The sequence below is a fragment of the Arachis hypogaea genome, chromosome 18 (genome assembly GCF_003086295.3).
Source record: "Arachis hypogaea cultivar Tifrunner chromosome 18, arahy.Tifrunner.gnm2.J5K5, whole genome shotgun sequence".
NCBI lineage: Eukaryota > Viridiplantae > Streptophyta > Magnoliopsida > Fabales > Fabaceae > Arachis > Arachis hypogaea.
This window is the reverse complement of record NC_092053.1, coordinates 43383313-43399699: the sequence shown is the minus strand read 5'-3', so window position 1 is coordinate 43399699 and position 16387 is coordinate 43383313. Positions and strand designations below refer to the sequence as shown.

The following is a 16387-nucleotide window of genomic DNA, read 5'->3' as shown; positions in this document are numbered from 1 at the left end:
CTCCTGTGGCATTTGTCGTAACGTCCTTGGGTTGTGTCCTTCACGCTCTTGTGATCTATCTTTTTCCGTTCCTCTTGGTTCCCTGATGAATTTGGCAAACTCGGGGAGTTTGCCATCTCAGATGACTTATTCGAGGGCGTCCTTTAGGTTGAAATAGTCTTGGGTTTTATGCCCGTATCTTCGATGATAGTCGCAGTACAGGCTCTTGTTGCCGCCTATCCGTTCTTTCAGTTGTCGTGCCTTTGGGAGGATGCCCCACTCTGCTATTTGGTTGTAGATTTCTATGATGGGGCGGGTAGGGGGTGTAGTTTGAGAATTTTCCCACCCTGGGTGGTCGGTTGGTGTTTGCCGATTTGGAGTGTTCTTTTTGAATTTCTCTCGGTGGCAGCTTATTATGAGGTGCCGTGTTTTCGTACTGCCATTTGTTGGCGACCACGACTTGACTCATCTCTTCGTCGTTTATGTATTCCCTTACGACGCTTTGAATTTCGTGGATTGTCCAGACCGGCTTGGTGGTGAGATTTTTCCAGAAGTCTTCGTTCATGAGGCCGTTAGTCAGAGAAAGACTTGCAACTAAGTCCGTAAGTCCATCGAACGTTAGATACTCGTCGTTGAACCTATCGAGGTATTTTTTCGTGGATTCGTCTTTTCTTTGGGTGACTCCAAGCAGGCTAATAGGGTGTTTAGCTTTGGCACTTTTAGTGGTGAACTGGGCCAGGAACTTTCCCAAAATATCATGAAAGTTGGCTATAAATCCGTTCGGGAGGGCGTTGAACCATTTGATCATGGGCCCGGCCAAGGTTACCGGGAAGGCCCTGTATTGGATCGCATCGGCGGCTCCTTCTAGATACTTGGGATCCTTGGTCCCGTCGTATTTCATATCTGTGAGATTATCGAATCCCTTTGGAAGCTTGACTTTTAAAATTTTTTTTCAGTGAAAGGGGTGGCCCCCATTATCACATGCTCGCTACGAGCTCGTTTGGCTTCCCGATGGTTCCATCGGTCGTCTTCGTCCTGTCGGCGCTCCGGTTCTCGAAAAATGCTACGGTCGTGTCTTTTGCTGTGTCGCCGTTCGGGTGACCTGTTCCTGGTTTCATGGTAAGATCGGGTTTTGGAAGTTGCGAGGCTTCCGTGTTCCGCGTTATACCGCTCCTTGGTCGTAAGCCATCCTTTGAGGTTTTGCACCCTGAACCACAGTTCTTGGATTATTTGGATTTCTTTTTTGCCCAATCTGTCGGGAGCCCGGGTTTCGTGGCGTGGATGGTTGTCTTCCCTTAGTTGTGGTTGGGGCGGGGTTGGTTGGCGGTGTACAGCGCTTGTTACCCTCTCATGGGTGGGAGGGTGGTATCTCGGTGCTCGGGGTTCGGACTTTGCGGATGTGAGTCTTGGTGAGATTGCTCCTCGAGGTTATTCGCCATGCTGCCGCGATTTGGCAGTTCCCACAGACAACGCCAATGTACTGTAGAGTTCCGGGACGGGTTGTGAGATGGATCAGGGACTTGTGAGTCGGGGCGGTCGCCAGATTCTCAAACTAGAGCAATGGGGTGGTACCTGCAAAGACACTTCGACGCTCAAGTCAGAATGGATCTAAGAGTTATAAAGTGTGGAATGGATGACGTACTTGAGGGGGCCTCAGGCTCCCCTTTATATAGCTTGTGGAGGTTATCTCATCTTATCTTATTTAGCTAAGATAAGGGAGGTATTTGAATTTGAATATTGGTTAGAAGGTGTGGAGGCCGGTTTGGGCCTTCTAGAGGAAGAAGGTGGGGCCAACCCCGTGTATCTGGGTTCGGAGGCCGTTGTAGGTGTGGGACCCGAGAGCTGGGTCCGTAACAGATCTCAAGCTCCTCACTCAGTTGAAAGGGGTCTGTAATGAATAAAAGAACTATTCAAACAAAGAAAAATGATAAAGTTAGTTAGTTTTGTAACAATACTCAAGATATTTAGCAATATATATCACAGTCAAGATATGTAAGGGTTATAGTGATATATAAGTAATGAGTTTAGCTAATATGTGTCTTAAAAACAAATGATAAGTTTAACAATAGTAAAAAGTTTTAAACGTTTTTATTTAATGAATATAAAACAAATGCATTGAAAACTTAAATTTTTTATACTTTCATGAAAATTTTCTTAATTTATAAACTTAACATGTACATCCTCAATACCAACCGATGCTTCACCCTCCCCGAAAATTGGACCATAACAGGAGTACCGGTCATGGAAATAACAAGATCACCGAAAAGTCGATTGTCACCTACTTCTCCGTCCCAACTGCGGTTGAGATCAGCAGCGAAGGATAGAGATGCAACAAAAACGGCCTCAGGTGAAATCACAGGCACAGATAACTAGGCACCAATAGGTCTCGAACTGGAGGCAGCTGGGTTTGTCGCCGATTGATGATTCCAAATCGAATCTCCTGAACTACCGACCACATCTACAAGCTTGGCCAATAGCTTAGGGGTTCTCACATCGGAAAACTGGCGACGACAATTGAACAGAACTTCTAAATTTTTGTCACTTTCTATCACGAATGAATCGTACTTCACACCGTCGCACAACACCAAAATTAAAATTCTATAGAATAACTTCTCAACCTGTTTCAAGCCATGCAGCCCAAGTTTTTTTATTATAGGTTCTAGAACTCACTGAAACTCATTGAAGGTTTCAAAAAAACACTCAGCGGATTCTTATCAATAAATTTTATCCCAGATCGCATTTTTTTCTTAATCGACCTTCTATAGTGCACCAGAACTAAGAAACTCTCATCACCAGTCATTGTGAACCCCACTACAATGAAGAATAAACGTCCAGCTTCTTTTTATAGCGTTTTTATCCTACCAAATCGAATTAGTTCATGTCAATTTATGCATATGATTGATTTAGACACACTAAATCGAACCAGGCTGTGTCAATTTACTACTATCACACAATGCACATAAGTTGAATGGGTTACATTCGATTTAGCAATGCATAAAATGATATAAGCTGTTTCGATTTATGTAGTTTCGTCTAACACTAGTAATTTGATACACCATATTTCAATTTACTACTAGAAAGCCTAATTCGAATTAGCTTGATTCGATTTATATAGATATATGCATGTGGACATGTATGTAACGTTTTCTGTTTTAAAACATTGATGTAAAATAACTTTTACACTGGTTTAATTATGTGCTTTACCTGAAATAAATATACATGTAGTGAACCTCTATTGAATCACAATTAGTAATTTATTTTTATTCTTTCACTTTCATTCTCTCGCTTTTTTCAAAATTTGTTCGATGTTTTTTAGTTCAAATCTTTAAAGTTTAGTATTATATCATGACACTACAAGAATATAGCCGATTAGCTACCACAAAAAGAGTCGTAAAATCGTCGCTAATCCGACGCAAAATATAATTTGTGACGGATTAGCTACCGCCTAGCTACTAATGCTTTCCTCGCTGATTACAAGTCGCAAATCAGTGAGGCAAACACAACAATCGCTAATTCATCAGAAAATTTTTTTGCTACCGAATAGATAGTCGCAAATCCATCACTAAAGTAAAAGTTAATTCCATAGAAGAAATAGACTAAACGGTAGTCGCTAATTAGCGACAAACTCTACTGCAGCAGACTCATCGCTAAATGCAAGCTAACTTCGTAGACAAAATGGAATGATTAGTTGACGCTAATTCGAGAGGAATTTTTCCAAACCTAATTCGTCGCAAGTTGTCCACTAATATGATCACAAATCTGTCACATTTTGTAGCAAATCTATAGTTAATCTTTAAAAATTCTTAATCAAATTTGTAGGAATTTTGTCGCTAAACCAAAGCTATTCGAAATGAGAAAGTAGAGTTATGAAATAGTCGCTAATTTGCTAGGAAATAATCTGTAGTCAATTAGTTGTAATACTATCGCAAAATGTCATCGCAAATTCCTTTTAAACTAGTAACAAATCGATAAGTATCTCACACTACAAGAAAAACTGGGTTTTGCTATGCTTTTAAAGCATTCCAAATATGCAAAAAGTATAACGATATCTTTTCACCACGCTTTTTTAGAAACGTGCCAATTGAGTTAGTGTTAGCTACACTTCGAAAGCGTGCCAATAGGAGACATAACCACGCTTTTGACGGGAGAAAATAAGAAAGTATAAAAAGAATTGATTTTTTTATTGATTTACATAAATTCTTTACATGCTATAATTATAATTAAAAAAATTACAATTCTATAATAAAACTAATAATTTAATTTACATGCTGCAAATGTAATGCCAATATTTCCAGCTGAAATATGGAGAACAATGCTTGACCCATTTTTGGAGAATTTACCGAGAAACCATCAATTGAGTGTTGATTACCTCATCAGTTCTGCAGATTACGGAAAAGTAACATGAATCAATAGAAAAATGGAAAATTTTGTGTCCATACATGAGGTCATAGAACTATAAGCCAAACTAACCCATGATGAAAAATTCCATAAATGGATTTATAGAAGATGATCACCAAAGAAGTAGCAAGAAATTCAACAAAAAAGAAAAGAAAAGAATTTTCATAATTATAAAGAATCCAACAGTCAAAATCAAAGGCACTACACTACACTACACAACATCATGTGATTCTTGTTTGCACGCAAAAAAATTAATCAAGATAAACAACAGAATCAAATAGAAGAAAGCAAGATGAGAAATTAAAGTAGAAACTTTACCAAGAAACACAAACAGGATTCATTTTCAGCTCCTCTCAACAGAAGAGAACAGGGTGAGTCGAAAATAGCATGAGCCAGCAAATAGCTGAATAATTGATAAGAGACGTTGAAAAAAGAGAGTACAATAATTGACTATTTAACACTGACCAAAAATCAAAGAATTGATTCCCATTAAAAGAGATTGCATCAGAAAACAGGTTCAATAACATCACTCTACAGTAGTAATTTATGCAAGTTCAACCAACTAAATCAGTAGAGGATGTTAACCTTCTTTCCACGCCCTTGCCAACAACCTCATAAACCAAATAATCTTTTCTCAAAAGAATCAGCAAAGTTATCGTCTTTAAACAAGTCTTAAATATTCGTTTTAATTACAACCTTATACTTTTATAAAAATTCGAACATAACCTCCTCTAAAAATAGAACTTAGCCACCCATACGGGTTCCCTCTTTCTCAACATTTCACCAACCTTTTATCAGCAAGTACCATAACAATATATTCTCAAAATACTTGATAATAGTGTAAAAATCAATTTTTAAACCCTATACCCAGGGTAGTTACCAAAACAACATTGGCAGCCTAATTTCAATTTTGTTTTTAAAATATCAAATGAATTCGGAATTGCACAAACTTTATATCCATACAACCGTCTCGGATTAAGCTTTCTATTAAATGAAAAATCATAATTTTTTGCTTACTCTAACATCGGGAATAGAAGCAAAACCGTGACTGCTCTGCAGTGTCTTAAAATCAGAAAACAGCAGCATGTGATATTCAAAATTCAATATAAAATCCAAGTTAAATCCAACGACCTTAAAAATTAATGTGGTTCAACTTCACTCATACAGGTTTCTTTTCCAATTGGTTTCAGATCAATATCGTTTTTAATGAAGGAGTTATATAACTTATAAGTTGAGTAATTTTCTGCAGAATTCTGTTTAAAAGTTAATGAACATATCCTCTTCCAAATCCCATAACTTACTCATTAAAACATTGACAGCCCTGAAATTTAAATCACATATGCTAAACATACTTAAATTTCAACTCCAATTGGTTCCATCTCAATATCTATCCAGAATCCAAAGTTATAAACTCTCAAAGTTACTGATTTAAGGAAACAGAATCTGGCTTTTACTGCATAATGCATCATCTTTCAAAAATTCATATCTTTAAAACTACAAGTCCAACCGTTCTGAAATTTTACAGCATTAAAATAATAGGACTAAAGTTTCATTTAAAATTGGTTCCATTTCAAAATTCAATTCGAAACACTCACAGAAGAGCCAACAAGTTACTGCTGTTCTAAAAATTCTGCAGTAAAAATCAGATTCCACAACCATAACTCAAAAATTCACCATAAATCATATACTTAACAAAAATGTCTTAAATTCCCCAGTCCAGCTCCTTATATACCCAAGCTTAATCCATACTTGGTCTCACGCAATTCCAATCATCACAGAATTAGTTATAGCTTTTCAAAGTTACCGATTTCATTTAAAGATAATGCAGGAAATCAGATTTTTCAGTTTAATTTTGAAAATCACAACTAATTCTCCAGTTAATTCAAACTTCTCAAAATTAAATTCCAACAACGAATTTCATCCTAGTTTACTTAGCTTTTACTCTCTTATCATTTCGATTACTGTTGAATATCCGATTTACTTCCAAAGTTTCCATTTAATTTCAAAACTCAGATTCTCAATAATCAATTCAACATTTCAAGATTCATTCCTCCAAATATTCTCTAAACCCAACTCCAATCAATCACCAACTAAGTCCATTACAATAATCATATAACCAGTTTAATAACAAAAATTTCAAGTTAATCCATCAAAATACAGAATTCACAACAATCCCTCATCAAACAATTCATAAACCACGCATGATCAATTTCACAAAATCAACGAATTCAATCAAAGTTCCAACCAAAATCTCAATCATTCCAATCACAATCTCAGCCACAATTCAACATTCATATAATCAATCAATCACACAATTATTATACCTATTTGCAGTTATCCAATAAACTTTTTCAGCATTCTTAAATTAAAACCGTTTAAATTAAACCCCCTACCTCGATTAGCCGAAATTCGATAATTAAGCGCAGCAAACCCCTCTTTTGTTTTAGTTTGTAGCAGCAACAGACTCGAACCAAACTAGCAGCAGCAGCAACTCTAACAGTTCTTTATTATCATCAACACTATCTCCTATGATAGTTCCATCAGCAAACAGAGAAGGCAGGAGTTTTAAACAGAGACATGGGTTTTCCTTACCAGTACAGAAAAAGACTAAGGAACAAAATGGAAGTAGCGCAAATTCAAGAATGGAAACAGCAGAGTTACCGGTAAATTTGTCTTGGTTTCGGCAACGACGGCGACAACGAAAGAACACAACTCCTCTCCCTTCTCACATTCTGTTCGACGGCGTTCTCACTCCTTTCGACGGAGGCAGAAGCGGCAAGCAAGAATAACAATAATCAAAATAGGTCGTGAATGGTACAGAATTCAGAGACAAGGACAAAGGAGGCTGTGGTGACCGAGCAATACCAGGGCAGTAGCTGAAATAGTTCGCAGCAGCAACGCCGACGATGCTTCTCTGACGACAGACTCTCAATAGTGGCTCTATCAACGAAAACAGGGCGCAACAGCAACGGTGTGACCCCAATCGACGGCAGCGGCGGCGGTGGAGCAGGACGGTGCAAGAACGGACCTCGTCCTTCTCCTTCCAGGTTCGTTCTTCTGACAGCAGCGGCGGTTAGGATTCAGCGGCAGTGACTCCCTCAATGGCGACGGCGGCGGTCTAGGCGGAATCGGTGGTGATGACGGGAGCAGCCTTCCTCCCCTTCCTTGACTCTCGAGCTCTCCGTCTCCCTCTCTCAATCTCTCTTCTCCTTCCTCACCTCCGACTCTCTCTCAGTCACTCCTCCACCTTCACCTGAGGGCGACGGCGACGGCGACGGCGCCGACGACGGCGACGGCGCCGACGGTCTTCCCGGCGCCTTCCCTTCCATCCCGTCCCTCTCTTCTCCTTCCTCTTCTTCCCGTTTCCCCCTCTCTGTTTCCTGTTTCTTTTCTTCCCCTTCTACGTATGTTTTGCTTGTTTTGATTTAGGGATTAATGGAATTAGGGTTTTATTTGAAAACTTTAAGGTTAGGGTAAAATATGTATCAATAATATAATAATTTTATAAGGTATTTGAGATAAAATAACAATTAAGAAATTAAATATAATATTATAAAAATTATTTTTAAAATACGTAAAATTTTATTTATTAATATATCAATGAACTTAAATAATTATTTTTAATTTAAATTATAAAGTAAATATACTAATTAAATTTTATAAAATACAATTTAAACTCGAGAATATCAATTATTCAAATTATATGCTATAATCTTTCATAATCTTTTTATTACCAAAATTTTAATTTCAATTTGTATAAAATAACTAATTATAATAAAAATTGTACATACACATTAATTAACTTAAACTCAAAGTATTTATAAAAATTAATTTAATCATTCCTAATAAATTAATCTCTAAGAGCTCAATTTAATAAAATTAATCGTAATTTAATCATAATACAAATTTCTTAAATTAAATTATATAATATTTTTATTGTTGAGTTTTAATTTCAAATAACCAATTATAAAAATTTACACAAGAATATTAATTATCTTAACTCCAAATATTAATAAAACTAATTTGATTAATGTAACGGCCTGGCCCAAACAGATCGCGGGCCGACCCGACCCATAGACCACCCGACTCAAACGATTGGGTACGAGCCACTCAACCACCGACCCGGACACGCGTCATTGGCAGTTCATCACTACAGCTATAAGAGGAAACTTCGAGGAAGGTGGATCTGTTCTTACGGGATCCACTTCTGACACAGTATATATGGGGAGGGTCCTACTCCTCACCCAAGGTACGACACACATCACTTTATACCTTTTTCGCCTGCACACCTGACTGACTAGAGCGTCGGAGTGTCTTTGCAGGTGACACCCCCTTCTCCGCACGAAGAGCTCAGAACGTCGACTACTCCACCTCCAACCCAGTAACCCAGAACCAGGCGATTCTTCGTCTCACCAACTGAAGCTTCACTCCGACCCGTCTGGTACCGAGCAACCGAACAATTACTCTTAATAGATTAGTTTATAATATCATCTAATTATAATATCAGTAGATTTTAACACTAATATCAAAACAAATAACCTTAATCACAATACTAGCATTAAAATAGATCAAGTAAATTAATAAATTTTTAGTGAAATTTATATTTATATTAACAATGGTATATAATTAAAATATAATTAATTTGAAAAATAGAAAAAATAAAAAATAAATTAAATTAGATATTTTTGTATACTATATAATTAGTATTTGTCAAATATAATAATAAGAAGTGCAATGGTTGATTGGCAAGTGGAGGTTGTTTTTGCTCCAAGGTTCTTGGTTCGAGACCTGGTGGAGACATTTTAAAAAAATTTAAAAAAAATTTCATGCTGACCGGTTTCTTCCTTAAACAGTTCAAGGAGTAAACCGAACTGGATTGCTCCACCTGATGGAGACATTTTTAAAAAAAATTTCACGCAAACCGATTTGGTTAGACCGGTTTACACTGATTCTTGCCGATTTGATCCGATTCTTATCGGATCATACCGGTTTTCTTCCTTAAACGGTTCAAAGAATAAACCGAACTGGATTAGGATCCGATTCACTGGTTTTTTGCTCGAACCGATCGATCCGGTTTTATTTTTACAACTATGATAGCAAGTGTACATTTGTATATGTGTGTTATGATTATAAATTTGAATATGTTATTTGTAAAGTTTGATTATATGTATAAATCAAGTTTGTTAGTATTATTTATTAAATTTATATATATATATATATATATATATATATATATATATATATATAGGTATTGATTACATCATGCATCAATGTATAACAAGATTTCAAATTCTCAATCTCAAATCTCATATATAGTATATATAATAGGGCTCATTTTAGTTTTTTCATGTAACGATAATAGAATTTTCAAATTTTGATTTAAAGCATTAGAAATAATGCTTATACGCAATTTTTTATTTGAAATAATAAAAAAAGTTCTTATAGGTACGTTTTAAATTTTTGAAATTAAATGCTTTTTTGTTTTTGAGTTACTTTTTTTTCTTTTGTTTTCAAATTTTCATTTTGATTTTTTTTAAAAGAATTTAAATTTTAAAAAATATTTTATAAGGTAGATAATATTTTTTTTAAAAAAATACGAAAATATTTATGTAAATATCAATGATCTTATATTAAAATAAATAAATTAAAATCATTTGTATTAATTTTTTAATGATTTTTTCATTAATTTTCCATGGATGTATATAGTGGTTAGTGATTAGTAGCAAGATGGACTAATATTTTTTCTGATAAATTAGTAACAACATGAAATAAGCGAGAAAAGTATATCAGTTGTTAAACGGTCACTAATTCCTCACTAAATAAGCTTTTGATTAGTGACTCAATTGCGACTAGTTACTTATAAAATTTTCTTGATCAGTTTTGGATTTGTTATAACTCTGCGACGGATTTCCAACGAGATTAGCGAGTAATTTGCTACAAAATAGGTAGGATATAGCTTTTACTTTGCGACAAGATTGCATTTGCCAAGTTGCTCGCTAAATTAAACTTGCGACAACTTAGCGACAAATGTATTTCGCCCGCTAATCAGCGACTTGAAATCAGCGAACAAACTGTGTCAGTTGTTAAACGGTCGCAAATTTCTCACTACTTAGGTTCTAGGCGCTCAATATCCGTATTTCCACTTTAGCGACTAATTAGCGAGGAACAGTTCCTTAGCTAAATGATTTATCTGTTGCGACGAGTTAGCGACGACTATTTTCTGTCGCTACTCTTATTTTGAATTTTACAATATTATGCGACAAATTAGCGAGAAACTAGTTGCTCGCTAATAAATAAAAACTTTGGTGACAAATTAGCTAGGAAATTATCCATCGCAAAATGCATTTCAATTCTTCGTGACGGATTAGCTAGGAACGTTGTTCCTCACTAATTAGCCATTTCACACAAAGTTTATTTAGCGATGAACTAGTGTGTGAATTGTTTCTCGCTAATTGTATATCAAACACTTGCGACGGAATAGTGACAATAATTTCACTCGTTACTTTACTTTTATTCGATTGAACCCCTAAGTGATTGATTTGCTAGAACATTGTCACTCGCTAATTAATTTGTGACAAATTAGTGAGGAAATTTTTCCCGCTCTTTTTTTAGTCACAAAAGTCAATTTGCGAGAAACAAACTTACTCGTAAATCTCTCGCTAATCAGTCGCTTTTCTCAAGTTCAGGTATTTTGTGACCGCTCATTAATTTTGTCGTTAGTGCGTCACTAATTCCTCGCAAGTTAGTGACGGATTAGTGACAAAACATATTTCTCGCAAAAATTCGTCGCTAATTTGTTAAATTCTTGTAGTATGAAATTATTTATCCTAAAAAAATAAAATTAATAATTAAAAAATATATAAATAATTATATTTCTAAAATTATAATATAACAGCACAATATTTACTATTTCTTGGATAATTTTTTTATGAAGTAAAATAATATATAAAACAAACTTGGAAAATGAATTCTTTGGTTATGACACAATCACTTTCTCCCATCAATATTTGCACTTTATTTTATTATTATTATTAGTAGATATTTCGTACTCTCACTTTCGTATTATTGGAAAATCTATATATAGCTTTGCCAGTCATGTAGGTCCCTGGAAATTCATCTGATTACTTTATTATTTAGTCAATCTAGATGATGAGGATTGCACCGGCCATATCATGTTATGAGGAACATTCTTGGATGAAAAATGTGTTAAAATGCTCACAAGCATTTTTTGTTGAACCGTCATGTTATGTTAAAAAATTGATGATATCTTATTAACTGATATTTCTTTTTAGAAATTACATTTGTGACTTCTAGTAATATGAGGATAACTAACCCTTGAAAATAGATTATTTCTTGTATAGTTAACCAATTTTTTTGTTTGTTTCTGACATATAAGCTTCAACGTTTTAAAACTTTTTGCTTATATTAATCCGGTGCAGGGGTTGTGTATTGCTAGTGGTAAAAATGGTGGGAATCGTCTTGCACCCGGATATTTTTATTAATTAATCACTAGTATAATCTTTATAATTTTATATCAACTTAAATGAAGATATTTTTATTTAATTTTACTGTTGTATAAGTAGTGAAGACATTTTCAATGGGTATATTATTATATATTTATATTTATATTATAAAAAATAAGTTATTTTAATTTGTTTATTCTTTTATTATGCGCGCATATATATATAAAATTATATCAAATCTTTTTTATATTAAAAAAACACAAATTAAAGACAAATATCTTTTTTAAATTAAAATATATAATATTTTATTCTAATAATGAATATATAAGAAAGTACTCAGAAAATATTATATTTATAATTAATTATAAAAATATAGAAATATTTATTTAAATTATTCATTAATATATATTATATATAATAAGAATATGAGAAAGGTTGATATACAAATGGCAAAATAAATAAGAATATTTGTTAGGGCAAAAAGCGCATAAAAATATAAAATATAATGGTGGTTAATTTATAATGTTTATGTACCATAATCCAAAACAAGATAGAGTATTAATAGGAGTGTATAGCACTACCCAAAAGATCATAAACCCTAACCTTTATTTTTTTGTAAGTTTTTTTTTTTTTTTTTTTTTTTGAGAAGTTAATCCGATCTTTTGAGTATGATACATTCAAAAGGAGACAATTGTCCTAGCATATCTTTCAAAATTCAAATGATACACACTTTGTGGAGTTGGACTTAATAGTTGACTTGACTTAATTAGTACTTATTAGTTAACAGATATGGTAAAAACTCACCTTTCATCCATCCGTTATATAATTTTCGTTCAAAATCAATTATAATAAAAAAATTAAATAAATTTTTGTTTACAAATGTAAATTAATTTTGATGTATTAATATTATAAAATATTTTATATAATTATTTAAATTATATTTATTCTTTTAGATGGCTATTTATATTGTTAATATAAAAAATAGATATTTTTGTTGAATGACGTTTAACAATTAAATACTCGTGTTAGATTGCTTTATACTCATAGCACATCAAATTATTTTTTTATATAATGGACCAACTTTAAAATAGTCAGATTATTATTTTATAAGTCAATAAAAAATTTAATGAAGATAATTAATTCAGGTCGAATTCATCTGTGAATTTTGGAATCTAAATTATTATTGGCCTTATATCCTACCGAAGCAATACTATTTACAGTATGCGTGTGTATACATAATAGTATAAAAGGAAATATCTCTAGTATAATACTTTGATAGTTAATATAAACTTTATTATTCAAAGAAAAAGTATTAGATACTAACATATTATTTGTCAATTTATTACCAGCAATAATTAATATTAAAGATATTTTTATTAGAAGACACATGTATAAGAAAATATATTCAGGAGATATATCTACAAAGATATTTTTATTAGATACAATTATAAAAAAAAAATATTTTTATTAGATACATTCACAAACATATTTCTATTAAACAAAATAAAAATTGGCAAAAGTTGATAAAATCTTTATTGGTTAAGTAGTGGAATTGTTAACCAAATTAAGCTTTTGAATTGAATGGCTCATTAAGTAATCGGATTAATTGTTAGGATGTTTGCCCATTGCATGATTGTTAGGTAACACTTCTCTTTCCAAGAACTGTGTGAAGCTTAGTTAAACTATTACATACTTGTGCCGTAGTTTTCTCTACCGTTATACTATATGGAACCTGCATGGAACGTACCTAAAAATTTGAAGGCCACACATTTTTCAATTGGTTTCTCCTTAAGGCAACTAAATATTGCACCAAAGATCTTTGATTTGACATGGGTCCTCCTAGTCCTAGCTAGTAGCTACTAGCTAGCTAGGCTTGTCTAGTCAACATTATAAAAAAAGCTATGCCCTAATTATTAATTCAAAATTTGTGAGTTTCATTCGTGCCACGATGCTATACGTTTTGTACATAGACCTGGCATCAATCAAATGAACGTATGTGTATAATAAAATAATAAAATGTGGTTGAGGCAGAAACCAGGACTGAGATGCCATGTTACTTTTCGGTACAAGATTGGTCCATTATTCATGATTTCTTCATATTATAAGGTATGAACTAAGTAGTAGGGAATCGTTTTGCACGTAGTTATTAGTGCCACCCAAAATATCAAATGTTTCTTTCACGGAACATATTGATGAAAGAAAAAATAAATGACAATCATTGCGAAAAAAAAAGGTGGCAAAAATCTGTTTATAGGAAATAATCATGTTCCAAATACAAACTATACAACATAATATTAATATCTAATTAAGACTCCAATTTATGAGAAGGTGACACAATTTTTCTTTTGTAAAATTTGATATTGAAATCATGAATTGAGAAAAAACTATCTACTATAATTTGTTATTACATTATTTCTCGCCAGCTGTACGTTGTATTCATCGGTATACACTTGATATTTATTTTTAATAAAATACTACAACTGATCATAAAATATTATAACATTGATAAATTTAATAATAAAATAATTATAACTAATTTATAACCATAAAAAATAAATTTTAATAGATAAATTTATTCAAATTCTAAAAAAATTTAAAAAATCATAAATTATCCCTCAAACATAACCTAATCAATTCCAAACTCTAACCCTAATTCACCTGTAATCTCCAACATTCTTCATCAATTTCCAAATCCACCTACAACTACCATCACTTTTCTGGTAGAAGCCTACGTGGTATAAACCTCCAAATCATCTTCTTCCTATAATCCTCCCCTTCTCCTAATTCCTTCTTTTTTTTTTTTTTTCTCTCCCAAATCAACAAGAAGAAAATTATTAATATCCTAATCTATTTATGGACAATACATATATCAATCATAATCATAAAATTAAGTTATTTTATATTAAATGACTTATATAATATTAATCTTATTTATTACTATAAATATTGAATTAAATAAGTCATTATTATTTTTGATTTAGAATCAAATGATAAAAATAAAACAGAAATACTATTTTATTTGGACTTTAAGATTTAATGGACGTCACACTGAAATATAAATAGTGATTTCAGAGTTTTAATCTCCATTAAAAGAGTTGTGATTAAGACCTATTAGGGATACAGAAAGTTTTGGTTGAGAAAGATCAAAGAATTAAACTCTCTCGATTATACTTAAGAATTCAAATACGCTTTCGCATTCAAGTATTTTTTGCTTAATGATTTAACGTAGATGATCTTGCGATTAAGAAAATTTTAGAATTTTTAACAAGTGATATCAGAGCCATCTATATTTGAATCATCAAGAAATAATAATTAATTTGTAAAAAAAAAATTTGGCCATAATAGCATGAATTTTAACTCATGATTATTTTTGTTATATAAGAGAATTATTGTGATGTCTTTATTATTTGAATCTTTTTGTTGTAGATTCAACTTTTATGTTAAACAAAGAAATTAACAATTGATTAATAAGGATTCACAATATTCCATCACTTTATCGTTACCTTTTTCTCTCTATTCATCTTTCATTTCGCCGGTCATTCAAAATCCGCAAATAGCAGGTTCGTACTCTATTTTGTGTTTTTTTATTTTTAATGCTAATTAATTACTATTATCTGCTTTATCAAACGTGTGGCGTTTGCAAAATTCAATTGACAGATTGATGCAGCATACGAATATGGTAAGAGTTAATTTCAGTGATTATCGAACGACAAAGTGTGATTGGATGAAGCTAAAGGCTTAGGTGTGGATGAAGAATTGGTTGCTAGACCCACATAATTAGAGATTGACGAGGATTCAGAGCACCAAGGCAAAGAAGATAGGTATGCGTTAAACACAAAAATCTTAAAATCTCAAGAAATTCCTAGTGCTGTTAAGAAGGACTGTTAAAACTAGCATTTCATTATCAAATAATCAAACTGGTGAATATTTGGTAATTTTACAGAATGAAATTAAGCCTTTGATGATAAAGTAAAGTGGCTTTTTTTATAACAATTTTGTATTAGTGATTGACGTTTTTGGTATCTTTATGGTTATTTAGTTGTTTTTATTTGTGGGGCTTACTTTTTTTCTTTATTTCTTTATTTTTTAATTTATTTATCTATTATTTTGCTCTGTTCTATTTTTGTGGTGATAAAGAATGGAGATTTTTATGTGTATATGAGGTCTATGTCAATGTGATGAGTGTCATGAACATTTTTCTTTTTTTTGAAGTTTGTAAAAACCGTGAAGATAACGAGTTTATTTGAAATTTAAGGTGTTAGATATTTGGATTTAAGTTTAGTTATTTTTTAATTTATTTTTTACTGTTGATATAAGGAAAATTATTGGTTAAAAATTTTCACAAAATAATTTTATTGAAGTATAGATCTAAACCGGCAAACAACGCTCAATCACAGTTTAATTTGTTTGTCAGTTAAGTTAAATCCAATAAAAATAGAGAGTATTTAAACCTCGAGTCGTCTCTCAAAGAATTGTAGGGAAATGTGCATATTATTGATTATGAGAAAATATTTTTTGGGTTTTGAAATGATGAACAAGAAAGTAAA

The 16387-nt window shown here is 32.5% G+C and overlaps 2 long non-coding RNA genes across 2 annotated transcripts; one reads left to right on the top strand and one right to left on the bottom strand.

Moving 5' to 3' along the window:
* Positions 1–4141: 4141 nt before the first annotated feature.
* Positions 4142–7852, bottom strand: LOC112772404 (uncharacterized). Its single transcript, XR_003187486.2, has 4 exons — positions 7243–7852; positions 7039–7131; positions 6771–6903; positions 4142–4358 (listed from the first exon to the last, which is right to left on the bottom strand). It is a non-coding gene; the product is annotated as an uncharacterized lncRNA (long non-coding RNA).
* A 7398-nt stretch (positions 7853–15250) lies between these two features.
* Positions 15251–15888, top strand: LOC140181561 (uncharacterized). Its single transcript, XR_011876351.1, has 2 exons — positions 15251–15400; positions 15498–15888. It is a non-coding gene; the product is annotated as an uncharacterized lncRNA (long non-coding RNA).
* Positions 15889–16387: the final 499 nt, after the last annotated feature.